The 14,819-nt window shown below is 45.9% G+C and overlaps 1 pseudogene; it reads left to right on the top strand.

Annotated features, from left to right (window-relative positions):
• Nucleotides 1–14,819, top strand: part of LOC148529130 (transmembrane protein 209-like) — a 438,870-nt pseudogene that overhangs the window by 1,555 nt on the left and 422,496 nt on the right.

The raw sequence follows: 14,819 nt of genomic DNA, 5'->3' as shown, positions 1-14,819 counted from the left end.
GCAAAAAATATGTAATGTCATGTGTACTTTTTTTACATTGGTGAGTTTGAAGACTTTATAGTTATCTGCATTTAAGTTACCCATTTTTCATAACCGTAAAGCCAATTTGCCAGACAAATGTAGATTTGATTTTTTTTTTTGTGTGTTTATTGAACACATTGGGGGAGATGGATTATAGCAGCACTTTATGTGCCACTATAACGCTTCCTACTCTGTCTGTGGGCCCCTCGTGGGCAGCTCGCCGCGGCTGTTCTGCTTTGCAAGGCGGCCACGTGGTCTTCTATCCAGAACTTTCTGACGTTCTATGCATTTGATACCTTTTGCCTCTCAGGATGCTTCCTTTGGGTGCTGGATTCTCCTCTCAGCGCAGGAGCGTCCCAACCCCTAAAAGGACTGTTTTGGGACATCCCCAAGGTCTCCCTGTGGAGCCTATAGACCTGAAGAAGAAAATGAGAGTTATGGTAAGAACTTACCATAGGGTTCACAGGGCACCTGGTTCATGGCTGGTGCCCTGTGGACCCTATGGACTTTGAAGAAAGAGAGTTAACAAAGGCTAGTTCTTGCCATAACTCTCATTTTTGCTCTTTGATGGTTTGTTGAAAAAATACTGAACTCTCAGGCAACCAGTGGGGTATAGAAGTTGGGAGCTTCAGCGTTTTGGATTTTAGATTTAAATTGCCCAAGCTCTTGTACTGCACTTCTATACTCATTGTATCTAAGAGTGTCACCCAATGGACTTAGAAAAATAGGTTTACTTTTTAACATACAGATGTGCCTCATACATCTAACCACCATACACCACGCAGCGTGACTTGCCAGGCGTGAGTGAGCCAGGTCCCGTGCTACTCTGCACTTTTTTTTGCCGAAAATGCAATGCGACTCGGACACTCCAGCAGACTGTGCTGAATTAATTTCATATGTGACACTTGTATATCTGTGTGCACCTGAGTCTATATATGAACCACAAAGGAACTTGGATAAAAAAAGCTGCGGCTGCTACATTCTAGCTTTTCGTATACAGATTCAGAGACTCAGTCGCACCCAGATATACAAGTGTTGCATATCAAATTAATCAGCACAGTCTGATGGTGTGTCCGAGTCGCATTGCATTTTTGGCAAAAAAGACTGGTGTTGGCAGAGTCTCACAGGACCTTGTGCGCCGAGAGGGGCTTTTAGCGCTACTGTAGCAAAGATGTATATTAAGGACATATCTGTAGAGTAACTTTGATCATTGTGTTAAATATACTTAATTTGTATTGTGTAATCCATTTTTATTAGACTTGGAAATAACACAGTATCTTAACTTTATAGGCTTTTTGTACACCGCAGTACTGCTGTCTTTCTTAATAATTTCTTAGTCCTTCGATTGCCATACTATTCTATAGACCTCTGTTTTAATCCCGAACCCGTAATGCCCCTAGCGCTAGCCGTGGGGGGGAAGGTTAGGTTTAGGGATCATAGCGGGGTTAGGTTTTGGGGAGGGTTAGGGTTATGCTACAAGAAGGGAGGGTTGGGGGGGTAAGGGGGGTGGGTAAGTATACTTACTTGATCCCTGTTGGGATACCAACCATTGGGATGTCGCTGTCTGTATTCTGTATCAACAATGGTAAGCGAAATATAGAATGGAAATCATAACCCCATTAGCAAGTGCTAAAAGGGTTTTGGCTCGTCCTTAAATAGAGCCCTTTGTGTGTTTTTGGTGTACTAAGCATGGTGCCCTTATCAATGTATCAAACTTGCAGGATTCCTGTTTGCACACACAGAGGAAATCAGAATAACACGTCACTGCTACTTCAGGTCAAATGGAAAAAGTGCAGAAAACCTAGTGTAACTTGCCTAACTGACCAGGTCACCTGTTAATTGTCCTATTTCTTCTTGCCAGAACTAGCACTTGCTTCACTGTTCAGTCTGAATGCACTGTTTGATTTTTGGAGGTATTTTAAATCCACAATGACATCACCTAGCCATATGCTGAGTCCCTCACAGCAAAAGCTCCTAGGAGTACCATATTCATGTAAGTACTTGCTGAAAATACTTTCTAACTACAGTAGTTTCTTTGCTGATCATTGTACTTGATGTCTGCAAATGATCATTGGAGGGGTTACATGGTATTATATTCCATGATAAGGAATTGGTGGGGTTTATGTAGTTAAACAATATGTTATTTTGTTTGTATTCTGAAAATAGACTGTTGTTAATAGAACATTGTATTTCTCTTTGCGGCTGTGCCATCTACTCCACCTAATGATCACTTGAAAAGCACTGTCCCAACAACCACTCCGTCTCCTAGCATGCAAGGGCAAAGTGTACTAAGCTACAGTCCCTCAAGTTCACGCAGCACCTATCCCAAATTCTCTTCCAGCTTCATCAGTGGGTACAGCCCTCAGATACAAGCTATGTTACCAAGCAGTAGCAGTTCTTTTGCGTCTGCATTACCCTACTCTCCAAACAGCAGCTACACCAAGGTAAGGATTGCAAATGTTATCTGGAATTAGGAAATAATTGACAGTAAAGTTTAAATCCATGCTTGAAAATATTACCTATTCTATATAATAATCTCCTGCCATCATGACATGACAGATGAGGAGGGTAAGTATGAAGAGGGCAGAGACTGAGTCTGGGGCAGAACAGAGACCTGGCCCCCTTCTAGTAAAGACATTCCCATAGGGACACGGTTACAGTTGGGTATAGGCTCTCCTCCCAGATGCGTTATATACCGCCTGCTATGCTGATAACTGGTTCCCTCAAGATTTCCCTAATGATGTAGAAGATGAACTGGCCTGCACTGAATCTGTGGCATGGTCTATTGAAGCTTTCGCACAGGTTGGTACCATTTTCTTTTCACTTCTTCAGCTGAAGCTGTGACAATTGACCCTGTGCCCCTGAGTCAGGGTTGAGCGGCAATACCTACAGACAAAATGGTCACAATGTTTCACGGAGTCATTGCTGGGTCTAGTAAGAGTATCTTTACCACTACAGTTTATCCTAGAGAAAACCGCCCAGCCATTACTTGCAAATGTCAGCATTCGGCCTAAGTACTGATTTGTAAAGGGTCTGATTTCCGTGAGTAAGGAGAACCAATGGAGGTTTCTGTCCCAACACCCCGCCCCCTGTCACCCCCCTCAAACAACGATACACTCTTAAAGAGGGGTAAATGAATTAATGCTAAGTCAATGGCAATCTAATCATTAAAAAGGGACTCCCTTTGTTATTGAGTAGAAAATTGGCTATCTGACAGTGAGAATGAGGAGTGGATAGCAACAAGAGTCTCAAACTATCAATAGCAATCAAACTTTTTTTGGCAGCGGTAGCACATTGTGTAGTAGTCAGACATATTGATGAGGTCAGCAGGAAGTCGTGGAACACTAGGACCCAGGACTAGCAAAATATTGGGTATAAAATGCACTGACAGTGAGAATGGTGTATAGTTGACAATAAAAGTTTCAAGCTGTCAGAATCACTCAAATTCCATTGGTAGTCACTAACATACTGTGTAGCAGAATTAAGAGACGATAGTATATCATTAGAAGAAATACAAATATCGTCCAGCTTTTTGTTTATCCAGGCCACCTGAGATGACCAAGGCTGGTACTTCATCAAAGAATCCATAGTAAGAGCATAAAAGTAAACACATAGGTACTGCAATAATAAATAGATGCAGTAGTGGCCAACACAACTATCCAAATGTCATACTATTAGATAAGCAGTGTATACTAAAGCAAAGTACAGTTATGCAATGTACAGTATTATGACATACTAAAGTAAACCTAATGATGTGGTAATGTGCATAAAGAACCACTAGATGGCACGCGTGCACAATCAATTTACACATTACATGAATGCATGCAATATAGGGGCCTATTCATCAACACTAAAATAACGTTTTTAAGGACATTTTCCTTAAATAACGTTATTTTGGTATTCATGTAGCCACTTAGCACAGGAGATATCACAGATATCTCCTTGCTAAGTTCCCCTGCGTTAATTTCCACACTCCCCATACATTAGTATGGGGATGTGGAAATTATGGTATTCATCAAATTCCGAAAATTATCAATTTTCGGAATTTGATGCAGTTACTATTCGCCACTGTGAGGTGGCGAATAGCAGGTGAAACTTACCTGTATACACGTGTGCAGGTCCCCCGACGAGTCCCTCCGGCGCTCTGCTCCGTCCTCAGGCTTCGGAGGCTGGTCTGTCATGTGTGCTCCCCAGCAGAGCACAAGAAAGTTTAGAAAAAGAAAAAAAAAATTATTTTTTTCTAATCTGTCATGTGGTCTGCTGGGAAACCACATGACAGACCAGCAGGACGGAGCCGGAGGCTGCTGCGCGGACAGGTAAGTCGGGGGGGGGGGAAGGTGAGCGGAGGGGGGAGGGGGGGTGGGGGGGGGGACGAAACTTAACGCATCTGTAGGCAGTGCTGCGCATGCGCTGGTTTTACAGATGTAACAGCGCATGCGCAGCAGTGTTTCCACATGCGATAAGGTAGTGTAGGCAGGGAAAAGTATCTATTTCTCGAAAAGCTGTCATCGCAAAAATGACAGCTTTTCGGAATAGATACTTATGGAGAGGTGGAATTATGAATTCCACCTATAATTAGCTAGAACTCCATGAGAGTTCTAAAGCTAATTATCTCCACAGAATTTTTACGTTTAATGAATAGGCCCCATAGTCAGAACAATATGTTATGTATATAGCGGAATAACCTTGCATAGATTCATGGTATATAATAAAAACAAGTATTAGGCAAAGGGTCAAAATACCATCCTTTAAAATATAACACAGTATACCATAAACAGTAATATAGAGCAGGAGACAGTCCAACATATAGTGGCATAAGGAGAAAAGAAGGTAACAGTTGCTGTGCAATCCAGTGGGAGTAGTTCAGCAGACAGGTGTACTGAAGGGTACTAGATTAGAGGGGATATACCGAAGCAATCTTGGCAAGTCACAGGTACAGTGTCTGTGAAGCAAATCTCAGACACCACAGGAATGGAGCAACTAAGGTAGCCAGAGGCCGAGCCAGCGCAAGACTCAGGGTCCAGGAACGTCCAGCCGCAGGAGAACAGAGGGGGAGATCAGTACTTTGTAGGATCCATAGGCAGTTGCTGCAGTGCTTAGGACATGGACATGCATACCATTCATTGCGATGGGTCGCACTCTGGTGGAGATGGGATATCCTGAGTCCAAAAGGGTACCAAACTACTCCTCCCAAAGGGCTCTATAGGATGGAGTATTTTGAACCACAACTGCGCCCGCCAGACAACTTCTATTATGAGGAATACCAATTGGGAATTAGGGCCTGATTCAATAAGGATCACTATTGCCTTCACAACTGCGAATTCGCACTGATCACCGTTGCGAAAATATGCTAATGCTTGCAAAAGCGACGCCGACGTACAGACTCCCACTACTGTTTTCTTGCATTTATTCACTGTCACTGTTCACTGTCGCTCTTCTGTATAAACATTGGTACCATCGACTCGCATCGACCACTCACGCAGCATTTACAGCAGGTCTGACCTGCCGCAGACACTGCAAGTCTCTGCGCACGCAGTGGGTTCTAAAGCAGCATATGCAATTGCAGTGGCTAATTTATGCACACCCAAGCAACGAAGTTCAAGCGGACAGGCACGCCTGCATTTTCCAGCCACTCCCCCCACAACCACCTCTAAACACAGCTGGTGATACTGATCCGGGGTCTTGGCTAGCAGGGACCCCGGAGGATACCTGGACTGCGGCCTGATGCTACGGGGATTCAAAGGGTAAACGGCGTGTCACCACAGTGGTCCTTTTCCCCCAGGGCTGGGGACTCCCTGGGGATGACAGCAAGTGGAGCCAGGCACTGAGTCCTGTGCTTCCACTAGGCCACCAGGGACAGTGGGCTGCAGAGTTATGGATGCGCTCCAGCGTCCCGGGGTTAAACGCTAGCTTGGGGAGGCTGCCTTCCCTGTTCAACAGCCGACTCCTCCCCGCTGCACAGCATGCCTTTCCACTGCGGTCTGGCTGGGCTGTGGAAGCTCTCCTCCTCTGGATCTGCCCCCTCAGTGATCCCTGGCGGCCATTTTCTCCTGGCTAAGTCGCAGATCTCACAGGCGGTGCAGAGCTTGGGTCCCCCTACATACCTCTCCTCCTGGAAGTGGTCAGTGTATGTAGCACTAAATCCTTCCAGGCGCTAAGTTTGTGTAGTTGATTGGTAGTGACATTAGTTTCACTTTCTAAACTGTCAGCCATTTTACTTTCCCTGTGACTTCGTCCTTTCATACCTATCAGGCCCCAGGTAAGGTTAGAACTCTGGCCCTGATTCAGAGCCGGACGCTCTGACAGAGCGCTCGCTTTGAATCAAGGCCGGCCTTCTTGTTTTTTAGAGCGGCCACCTGGCCGCTCGCATAGCTGTGGGTGATCACCCACAGCTATAGCAATTGGCCAGGAAGATGGTCATCGGGCTTGCGACGAGACCCTTGTGGTAGGGTCTCGTTGCCGCAAGCCCCAGAGAGATTTCGGCTCTCACAGAGCCGAAATCTCTCCCACTGACATCACTCGTGATGTTAGTGTGGCCGCCCCCAAACGGAGGCGTTCACATGGGAACGCCACTGTTTGGGCAGCCACTCCCCCGGCCTGCCCACCAAGGGGGGCGCGCTGTCACTGAACATCGACAGTACGCCCCCTTTGGTGCAAGACCCGGAGCGACTGTTTGCCTGTCTCTATCCGGGTCTTGCGCATGCGCACGATGGAGCCGGCTCCGTCGTGCGCATGCGCACTGGGCCACCATCGACCTGGTTGCAAGCGCTCAGCGCTTGCGACCGGGTCTGAATCATGCCCGCTGTCCTTTCCTAGGCAGTCAACCACCAAAACATCTACCAAGCCCAAGAGACAGGCTTGGAGTGCGAGACGTCCGGCTGCTAAGCCTGACGACAAGCCCTCAGGCTGACGGGGCAGGCCTCCCCCTGGCGGATCCCAGGGTGGGAGACCAATTTCTTCAGTTCACCCAATACTGGTGTCAGACTACCACAGACACCTGGGTGAGAGAAGTGGTGTCTCAGGGGTACGCCCTCTGCTCCCCATCAGTTCTTCTGCACAGGCCTCCTATCCGACAAGGCTTTGGCTATTCAGGAGGCAGTACAGTCCTCGCTTCAGGCAGGAGTTATTGTACTGGTCCCGTTACCCCAGAGGGGGATTGGTTATTATTCCAGTCTTTTTCTGTGTCACAATGCGCCGGACACCGGCTACTACTTACCGGGTCCGGCAGCACTGGAATCTCCGGTAGCAGGCAGCGGGCGGGAGTCCCCCGGCGCCTGCTGCCGTGACGTCCACTCCGGGTCCCCCTCGCGCTGTCTGGTAGTGCAGGTGGCCATGGCTCTCCTAGGCGCGTACGCGCCGATCTGCAAAGGAATTTAAAGTGACAGGTGCGCCAAATGTGAAGTCACGTTTGGTGCGAAGTTTGAACTTCCTCTATAAGAGGGTGTTAGAGTATAGGCTCATTTACCATACTCCAGTGTTCCTGTGATATTTCATTACCTGTTCCTGACCTTTGCTTCATTTGTGACTCTGATTTCGCCTGACCCCTGGTACTGCATCTGATATCTGGTTTTGACTTCGGCTATTCCCTGTGACCTGTTTACACCTACTTCCTGGTACCATCTAGTCTGCTTGGTTCTGACCCGGCCTGTTGACTAAGCTATACATCTTCTCCACTTCATCCAGAGTTTACCAGCATCTGTATAGGGGAACATATCCTTATGGCTGCGACCTGTGTGTCGGATGCAGCCAAGTCCATACCTTCTTGCGAGGATTCCTGGTGAATACCGCCGGCACATTAGACTCTGGGCCTCAGGCATAGGTCTAGCCAATTCCCTAAATACGGGCCGCATCCATAATCCGTCCGAGACTTGTGACATTCTGGTTTGAAAACCGAACGAATCCCACTGATCGATCAATCTCAAGTCCCTGAACAAATTCCTCAGGGTGTCTTGATTTAGGATAGAAACCCTACGCTCGATCATACTGGCTATGGTACCTGGGGATTTTGTGGTGTCGCTGGATATTCAGGATGCCTACCTGCATATCCCGATTTGCTTCGGCTCACCAGCATTTTCTCAGGTTTGCTGTGTCACAACAACATTTCCAGTTTCGGACTTCCGTTTGGCCTCTCTACTGCACCTTGGGTACAAGAATTATGGTGGTTATGGCAGCCCATCTGCGGCTGCAGGGGGTCCTCCTGTTACCATACCTGGATGATCTCTTGCTGTTAGCAGAGTCTCCAAAAGTACTTAACCACCACCTGCAGATGATGATATCTGTGCTGCAGATGCACAGGTGATAGATCAATTGGAAGAAGTCCTCCCTGATCCCGTCATCAAAGGATGCTCCATCTGGGCGCTCTGTTGGATTCCCAACAGCAAAGGATTTTTCTGACAGCAGACAAGATCTCCACTTTGCAGATGCGGGTGCGCAGATGCCTCCACAGTTGCCGAGTGTCAATACAATGCAGTTACTGGGATCCAAGGTGTCGACGTTTGATGTGGAATATGTCCAGTTTAATTCCTGGCCTCTGCACAAATTAATCCTCTCCAGATGGGATGGATTACCCCATAGGATAAGGTCACAAACGATGGTGCTCTCTCCGGAGGTGCGTCTGTCTCTGACTTGGTGGCTCCAGTCGGTCCACCTCACCAGGGGGCGCCCCTTCTGGATTCCGGACTTTGTCCTTCTGACGACCGATGCCAGTCTCCGGGGTTGGGGCGCAGTGACAGGTCCACACTCTTTTCAGGGACGGTGGACAGTAGAGGAGTCTGCTCTGCCAATCAACATATTGGAACTTCGAGCAGTCTTCCGGGCCCTGCAACAAGCCAGACTCATACTTCACGGTGTCACGCATCCTGACATGGGTGGAAGGCCATCTACTAGCCATATTGGCGGTGTTCATTCTAGTGCCGTGTCTTTTCCTGAATGAAATGGGTCATAAATATCATGGGTTGACAAACGGGTTTTCAGTTGAATTGCAACTACTTTCGCATGAACCTTTCCTAGAAGAGGAAGGTTTGATACCGGTCTGCAGTTGGTCATGCAGTCGGGATCTAAATTAGGATTTTTAAGAAGCTCTAAAACTATTAGTGGTCCAAGAAAAATTCCTATCTACTATTTATATATCTGTATGTTTGGTATTAGCATTTTTGCATAACTATTTTTGCTGCAAGACAGACACTTCAGCTACTAGTCAGGTTTTCCACCTTAGCCTGTTAGCCTGATCGTTATGAGCTTCATCTAACCCAAACACTCCCCTCTCCTATGACTCACTCCCTCCTGTTGCTGTGGACCAATAGAGGGAGTTAACACTTGGACCTATTGACAAGGGTATTGCATCTGCAACACACAGCAGCTGCTCTCCCATTGGTCATAACGCAGGTTAAAGATCACCTGTGTATCACAGTCCACATGCATCTGACTGAGGAAGTGACATTTTCTTTATTCTAATCACTTTATACACACTTATTTATATCTACTATTTATATATCTGTATGTTTGGTATTAGCATTTTTGCATAACTATTTTTGCTGCAAGACAGACACTTTAGCTACTAGTCAGGTTTTCCACCTTAGCCTGTTAGCCTGATCGTTATGAGCTTCATCTAACCCAAACACTCCCCCCTCCTATGACTCATTCCCTCCTGTTGCTGTGGACCAATAGAGGGAGTTAACACTTGGACCTATTGACAAGGGTATTGCATCTGCAACACACAGCACCTGCTCTCCCATTGGTCACAACGCAGGTTAAAGATCACCTGTGTATCACAGTCCACATGCATCTGACCGAGGAAGCGACAGTGAAACGCGTGTCTCAGACCCGCGAATTCGGCTGTGTACAGGCGGGATTCGTCATGGCAGCATACTGACAGGCTCTTCTAGTGGCAGATTTTCTATACTACACACCGGCTCCCTGGAGGTGAGCGCTCAGGTACTTTTCATACTACACTTTCTTTAGCGCACTGAGTGGCTTTATTTAACAGAGACAAGTTTGTGACCCTGCAATACCTTTAGGGCAACAGAGCTCCACTTGTCCTGTACTAGCCATAGTGCAGCTACACTCATACTCTTTCTTCCTATCACTGCATATGCGATCTGGGTTTCCCACCACTCACCACTACCTTTGGTATATGACTGGCAGCAGCACAGATCGCAAACCTATGCTGTGTTATTTCATTACGATAACTATTGTCTCTATGAGTACTCTCATTGGGGTGCGCCTATTAGAGGTTCCTGCAATGTTTACACCAGGACCTTCTTTTTAACGCAGTCCAACAGCAGATACTCATTGTACTTATTCCCTACCCTGGGAGTACCTTTATAGTACGCTCACATGCCATTCAATGGTTATACAATGGCATGCAGCAGCTGCTATTTTGTAAACTCCACATAAAGGAGTAGCTTTACTTTTTCCTATAACCTTACTGTCTACAAGTACCTGGGTGGCATCACAGGCGACCTACGTGTGATCTGCCTCTCATTACAACCTGTGATTTACTTATATTCATTTTGATATTTGCAGGGTCAGCTATTATTTCATCTGACCCCCTTATCATTGTATTTCCCTGATTACTGTTCAGTGTTATTGTGCTGTGATATCTCACGTAACCTATATTGAATATTGTATGGTTATTATCACATTCTTTTCTAGAAGATTTCCTTGTATGCTTCTGCCGTAATTCTGATTAGCCATTGTGCTATGACGACATTATGAGGTCATTGAACTAGTATATGTTTTATATAGGTCTCAATATTGTATGAGACAGAGAATTATAGACCTATTTGTAATATTTCACTTAGCTTCACATAATTGTGATAAGTATTGTATTATATGTTGTCTTATGTGCTATGTATGTTCGTGTTCTGCTTGTGATAATTTATAGCTGTTATTCCAACAGTAATGCCAATAAGTAACAGGCTCAGACTTGTTTTTGGTATTTTAAAATATATCTAATAAAAGTTATTTTTTATATATTATTCTTATTATAACCTTTACATTCGAGTGCCCCCAACAAGAGAGTTTTCTTCTTCTCCCCCATACTACGTTTATCTATACTCTCATGGGGAGCACCTCCACACTTCACAATATTTTTGCTTGACACCTATACTAGGGTTTGATATTTATAATTGTGGATTTTCATTATTCTTTTGACTAATTATATCCAATATATTATATCCTGTGCTCAAACTATATCCCCCTATTCCCCCCTTCCCTGGTCATTTATGTTTAAACACCTTCAGTCCCTGTCGACCTATTGCCTGTCCACCTTCAGTCCCTGTCGACCTATTGCCTGTTGACCTATTGCCTGTCGACCTTCTGTCCCTGTCGATCTATTGCCGGTCGACCTTTAGATTGCCGACCTTCAGACCCTGTCGACCTCCGGTCCCTGTCGACCTATTGCCTGTCATCTTCCATTGCCTACCTAAACACTGTCTATCTAGACACTGTAGACCTACAGTAAATACCGGATACCGTGCTTAATGATCTTCTGATGGGAAGTGACAGAGATGAATGTACAGTCTTAATGCTGGATGTCCCTGCAGCATTTGATACCGTGGACCATGTGATTTTCTCTGAGCAGCTAAAAATTTACTGTAGACTGGATGGCACTGTCCTTAGCAGGTGCAAGTCATTTCTCACAGCCATGTCACAGAGTTTCTTCTAGAGTGTACTCATCATCACCATTGGCACAGCCATGTGGTGTTCCGGTAGGTTCTATACTACCCATGCTTTTTGCAGTATACATACTGCAGCTGGGTGAAATAAACAGACATCGTGGCCAGGTCTACCACTGCTATCAGTGGTAGCCAGAATTTTTTTCCAGCCAGGTGGCATCAAAAAGTAGCTGGGTGGGGGCTTCGTAATTATGCGCGCCGGGAAAAGGGATATCTCCCTTACCAATCCAGTACGACAGGTCTCGGGCTGCTCCCCCACTGGCTCTCAGTCAAAAGTGCCCATTATGCAGTGCCCCCAGGCTGGTCCCTTATGTAGTGCTCCCAGGCTTAAATAGTGCCCCCAGACTGGCCCCTTATGCAGTACTCCCAGGCTTAAATAGTCCACTATGCAGGGCCCCCAGTAGCAGCCCCCCTATACAGTGCCCCCAGTAGCAGCCCCCTATATACAATGCCCCCTATATACAATGCCCCCAGTAGCAGCCCCCTATATACAGTGCCCCCAGTAGCAGCCCCCTATATACAGTGCCCCCAGTAGCAGCCCCCTATATACAGTGCCCCCAGTAGCAGCCCCCTATATACAGTGCCCCCAGTAGCAGCCCCCTATATACAGTGCCCCCAGTAGCAGCCCCCTATATACAGTGCCCCCAGTAGCAGCCCCCTTTATACAGTGCCCCCAGTAGCAGCCCCCTTTATACAGTGCCCCCAGTAGCAGCCCCCTTTATACAGTGCCCACTTTTATACAGTGCCCCCAGTAGCAGCCCCCTTTTATACAGTAACGCATACTCACAAAAGAAAAAAAAATAGACAACTTACCTGATCCCCGCTCCAGCCGATGACCGCCGCTGTCCGCTGCTCCCTGCCCGCTCTGCACTACGGGAGACACGTCATGACGTCTCTCCCATCAACCGCTGTGGGTGGAGCTGGAATGGAGCTCATGAGTGAGCTTCAGCTGGCTCCCTCCGTGGCCGCAGCAGCCAATCAGAGTCTGTATGACTCTCATTGGCTGGCTGCGCTACTATGACAAACACACAGCTGCCGCTGGCGGCTGTGTGTTTGTTTCTGTGTAGGGCAGACCATTACTCACTACGGTCTGCCCTACACTTGTGGGGCCCTGGGGACACTAGCGGCGGGTGCGAGCTCCGGTGCAATGAACTTGCTGCGCCGCCGCTAGTTCCGCCCATGTGCTCAGTGCAGCTCAACTGCCGGGCGGTGGGGGATTTTTACCGGGCGTACCGCCCGACAAAGCGTGGGAAGAACACTGGCTATGCAGATGATGCACTACTGTACCTGTTCTTTGCTCCGAGTACTGAGAACCTAATACATTACAAACACTACATGGCTATCTAGTGGAGCTCCAGGAGTGGATGAGTGCCAGTTGACTGCGACTGCATCCTGATTAAACAGAGGTCCTTATGATAAGAGATCACCATCCACTAACAAGGCCGCAGCTTAGCTGGCCAACAGGACTTATGCTTGGGGATTCAGAATTACAAAACACTGAACATGTGTGGAATCTTGGTCTTGTCCTGGATTGTGGCTTGACACTTAAACATCAGTTATCAGCCACAATGAAATCCTCATTCTTTCGTCTGCGAATCATAGAACATAGAATCAAGCACTTAATTCTCTCAGAAGATCTGCCTAAAGTCATAGATGCATTTGTATTACCACAATTATACTACTGCAATGGCCTCTACCTGGGCCCAGCAAAAAAATTGCACTGCTTGCAGCTGGTACAAAATGCAGCTTCCTGTATGTTCACTAAAAACGGTAAGAGAAGAAAGAGAACCGGGCGCTAAAGAATGAGCGTGTCCAACCAGAAAAGAGTTAATAAAAAAGAGATAATGCTTCTGCAGCTTACCAAAAGACAGGGGAGCTATATCCCCCAGAAAAGTGTACAAAAGATAACTGAATGAAGCGCTGAATCAAATTAAATAACAAAACATTTAATAATTATTCAAAAAATATACAAGAGTGATAATAAATATGATAGAAAATAGCATACACCAGGACAAGCTAGAAAGCTATAAAATAGACAGTCTAAAAAAAACAAAAAACCTTTTCAATGAATCTGCGTGTACACAGATTGGGTATATACAACACACTTAATTACCACTGTCCATAAATAATCGCAATGTGTCGCAATATAGCTGGATGGTCATGTTTATATGAAAACAGTCCAGTTGTTGTTAGTAACAGCCAATATAAACCTAGGTCTCCGATGTTGTTTTTGTTGTTAATTGTAACAGTAATAAAATGTTTAGTATACAGCATCAAATGGTCAACATTGTGGTTTGCAAGTTCCTGTGTTGGATTTAGCTGCAAAGCATGGCAGGTTTTGTAATGCTCAAACATCCACAGCAAGCATTGATTGGTAATTAAAATGTCAATGTAATTAGCAGCAAAGTATGGCAGGTCAGGCAGAAAAAACAGTGTAAACCGCTTATATCTCTTTGTAAGTTACTAACCGTTGTGGTAATGTAACTCTCCTGATTTGCTGGTAATCAGAAGTCCAGTATACAACCCCCTTGGAAGGTACCAAATAACGCCTTTGTATAGACAGTCTCCGGCGTCCCGGTCAGCCTAAGGGAATGGACCTTCAGCGGTTTAGAATCCCTCAATGTCCGTCTAGTGAGGACTGAGTGTACACTAACTCACAGTACTGCTGCCACGCTCCAAACGTCTTCCAACAGGGCCAGTGTCTGGAAAAAGCTAGCACGCTGTGCTGCGGTGTAAATACCCGGCATCTCCTGTCTCTCAGCTCAGACTGCACTTCCTGGTGTAGCGGTCACTGTACAACTAATTAGTACTTTTAATTTGTTTCCTTTCTAAAAATAGTCATACATTACTAATTTGAGGTCAAGAAAAACTAAAAATTATTTCAGAATGTTTTAACTAGCTCTATATTTTGAGCTACACTACTTGCACTATACTGTATGTACATTAGTAATATAGTCATAGTGAAAAGCTATTTTAAAATAATCTGATATTTTCTTGATTGAATTAAAACAACTGTTATTTATTTTCTATCAATCACAAATAAGAACACAAAACGAAACAAACATACAGCATACAAAAGTACTATCTAATATAGTGGCCTATTCATGGGGGTGCTTTCTC

This window comes from Taudactylus pleione, unplaced genomic scaffold (assembly GCF_031769625.1).
Source record: "Taudactylus pleione unplaced genomic scaffold, aTauple2 ptg000086l, whole genome shotgun sequence".
NCBI lineage: Eukaryota > Metazoa > Chordata > Amphibia > Anura > Myobatrachidae > Taudactylus > Taudactylus pleione.
Note: the sequence above shows the minus strand (reverse complement) of the source record. Positions and strands in the feature narration are given on the sequence as shown.